Source organism: Chenopodium quinoa, unplaced genomic scaffold, assembly GCF_001683475.1.
Source record: "Chenopodium quinoa cultivar QQ74 unplaced genomic scaffold, ASM168347v1, whole genome shotgun sequence".
Classification (NCBI taxonomy): Eukaryota; Viridiplantae; Streptophyta; class Magnoliopsida; order Caryophyllales; family Amaranthaceae; genus Chenopodium; species Chenopodium quinoa.
In genome coordinates, this window is record NW_018744704.1 from 2,721,952 (window position 1) to 2,725,926 (window position 3,975).

Consider the following 3,975-nt stretch of genomic DNA (forward strand, 5'->3'; position numbering starts at 1 on the left):
TGGAAAGGATTGATGATATGAGAAAGAATTACTTTAACTTGCATTACTTGAAAGATGATGGAGTCACAGTTAGTGAGTTCATTTTTGGAATTGTACTTTGGCCTTAAACCTTTATGAGAAGTGTAACCTGGAAGCTTTGACCCAAACACCTTGGATGATTCTTTTGGCCTTATCCCATCTACCTAAAGTTGACAAATGTCAACCTCTCTTTGACAAGTATGGGGATGTGATCAAAAAGAATGGGTTGTGGAATGAAAAATACCATCATAAAAGGGAAGTGGTTAGCAAGCATGTCTAGCCTTAAGAGAGACTTGCACTATGTGGAACGTAAGTATGAGCCTAGGAGGAGAATTGTTGAATTTCCTGAACTCTACTTCATTGAGAGAAGATGAGAAAATGTACCACTTAAATACCCAACTACCTTTTACATACCTCAAATATTGTAATACTCCGTATTTTTATAATATTTTTATATATATAAATTATCTATTTTATTTATATTTATAAATTAAAATGATTCATTTCATTTTAAAAGAAATTAATTATTTAAATATTATGTAAGTGTGCATAAAATAATATGGGTCATTAATTGAGGCAATAAAAGTGTTGAATTGGGTCATCTTTATTTAAATAGTTAAATCAATTTGTTGGGAAATTAAGGACACTTAAGAGCCTAACAAGTTGGCCCCAAAGGAAGAAGTCAAGGGAGGGTAGGACTTAGTAATGACAGTTTTGTAATTATGAGTTTTTGTTTTAAAAGGGGAGTATAAATACTTCAAAACCTCAAGTTCACTCTAAAATCATTATTGTCAGATTTCACAAAAATTCCAAAGGTTTTCTCTTTATTTTCTCTCTCCTTTTTCTCCTTATTTTTCCTCTCTTTTCCTCTTCTTTTTCTCTCTTTCCCACGCCTCTCTCTCCCTCTTCTCCTCCCCTCACACCAGCAGCCACCGGCGCCACCACCAGCCACATGCGACCACTGGCGGCTAGCAGCAGCAACCTGCGCACCGCCGTGCGCCACCCCCTCCTCCTCCCTACTCTTTTGCGGTTTGGTAGGATTAAAACAAAAATCCTTTCTCTTCCTAATTTAATTCTATTATTTTTATTTAAAGAATGATTTTGATTATGTTTTGGTATTGATTTTGGGTACCTGATGTTGTTAAATTATTTACATAATTTTCAAATTTTTATTCAATCAAAAACCCTAATTTACAAACCCTAGAATTTGGGGAATTTAATGTTTATAGTTAGGGTTTGATTCTAGGTTGTTGTTGTTGTTTAATTAATGGTTTAAACATGTTTTTAATGAGTTTAAAGCCCTCAAATTAATACTGAAATTTATCTATGCACACTACTTTTAATTATTGAGTTAGGGTTTGATTACCCATTAAAGGGAAAAAGGTTTTAATGATTTAAATATGATTTCCTAGTCTATTAATAATGTCTTATATTAAATAAGTATGCTGGAATTTTATTTAAGTCATAAAAATTAAGTTTTTTTGAAAGGATTTGAAGTACCCACTTAAAGAAAAGATTTTATGGCTTTTATGTCATTAAATTGGGTTAATTAGTAAGGTTTAAAAAGTATTATAGTTGCTGGAAATTTGTGAGAATAGTAGATTAATTATAGTTATGTGTTCTTATTTGTAGAAAGCTTTGAACTAGGTGATTTCTACCGAGTGTGGCCGAGTTTAGGCGTTTTTCAAGGTATGTATGTGGACAAGAATATTTGTGTATGCGTAGTATCATGCTAGGATTGTAAAGTATGATTTAAGTAATGAATTAGTAGCATGTTTGGTTGATTATATGCTTGGAATTGATATTGGTTGAGCATTAATTGTTATGCAAGCATGTGAATATGTTATTTGAGGCATGATACAAGTTGAATATGTATGAATCATGGAATTATGTTTTAATTTCAAGTATTAAGAAGGCATGTATTTAATAAGCAAGAGTTATATATAAATTTAAGAGCTAAAGTTAGAATTATTGAGCATGATTCATGAATTTATTTCTCACCCATTTATTGTTGGTGTTGAGTCAAGAAGCTAGTTTATTTATTTACTCGCTCAAGTAAGTTAAGGTTGAGCCAAGGAATTTTAGTAGTGCATTTTATGCACCAAGGTAGTAATCGTGTAATTTTGTGCACAAAACTAGGCAAGGAACCTTATTTAAAATAAATAGTATGTGCTCACTGATTAATTCAAGAATGAATTGAAAGTATGTGTTCGTTGTTATTATGTTTGTTCTTAATTGATTGGTTTGAGTCATCACATGTTAAATTAGTAAATCACGTAAATTGTAAGAGGATACGCACTAAAACTCTTGGAACGTATATACCTTGAGTATGAACATATGGGGGGGAGTTATGGGGTTTTATATTTAACCATAGATTCTACAGGGGTACAGGACGTTGTACTTTCTTTATTATTAATGCGCTGGAATTCCGTCACAAGTGTGACATAGTAGGTGCCAATTGGGGTAGCTCCCTGATTGGAAGCTCAATATTTAAATGGGCTATTTTCAAGGAAGAAAACCCGTTCGATGCGTAATCCAAAATTATTATTGATAATTAATATTGTTAGTTATGAGTCAAAGGTAAGTTGACTTGTGATTGTGTGGCGAGCAAGTCTTAATTATTATTTTTATCTTGATGCTAGGATATTCATGTTAGTGTGGTGCATATGTACTCAACTTTTGCTGATTCGTACTTTTGTGTTTGTGTTTGGCTTTTTTTTGGATTGACCCTACTGTGACCCATTTTTATATGGTGAGTAGAGAGTTGAAATAAAGAGGAAGTAACAGGTACTTGAAGCATGAAGAGCATGATGGGATAGAGTGCAGAGAGTTACTTGTATGTTTCTTAGTTTTAGTATTTTTGAATTATTGATTTGCTATAGACCAACAATATTGTGTTTGTTTTTAATTGGTTTTTAAGAAGGGTCATACTTGAATTGGTTCCAACTTGTGAATGTTTTATTCTACTTTTTTTTTGAGGTAGTGAACTCAAGTTTTATTTTTAAAAGTTGGTTTTTGTTTAAGACTTCCGCTGTGTGTGACTTTGAAAATTTGTCTTAACCGTTATCACGGTGGCGGTAATATTTTGGTTATTTCCTAAAAAGGGTTTTATTTAGAGTAAAAATAGTCTTTCAAAGGAAGGAAATTTCCAGGGTATTACAAAGATCCACATGAGTTTGTGTTAGCCAGTGAGTCCATACCAACTCTAGGTAGGAGCAAGGATTACCCTTCTCCTACTCGTACCTGAACGCGGGGAAATTAGGTCGTTGACTAACCTCCTAACGTTCAAATAAATTTATAAATCCTAAAACTAACCCCTAAACAAGTTTAGTGGTAAGTTCGGAGTCGAACCACAAGGAACGGTAATGCTAGATTGTTCTTAATCTAATGCTTAAGCTACGCCGAAGTCGATTTATGGATAGAGGACACTACAACTATACTAAAACACATATAAAGAACAAGGTATGATAAAGTCTACTAGGGGAAAAGATCCACTTTGAACAATTAATAAGCTAATGAGAATCCATTTGATAATCAATCATGCAAAAAAAGAATTAAAATGAGAATTAACTACACTCAAAAGTAATCTCTCAAATTCCTAGCCTAGATCCCTCATTGACTAGGTGCATAGAAGAAATTTACCCAAAATGCAATCAAATATATTAATTCTAATTCACAATCCCTTGTCAAACTAGAACCAATATGCAATTAAGTTTTCTATCATGGGAGATCAATCCAATCTAAAACAAACAACATGCCAACATCAATTCAATCAATTTAATCACACAATTATCATCAAATTTATCTCAAATAACTCAATTAATCGTTACAAAGCTTCACTCAACACCTAGTAGAAGGGAAATTACTCAAACATAATGAAAGCAACTAAATAAAGTATAAAGAGAAGAGAGTGTAAGAAATGCTCATTGATATAAGATGGAGATCTTCAAATCATCA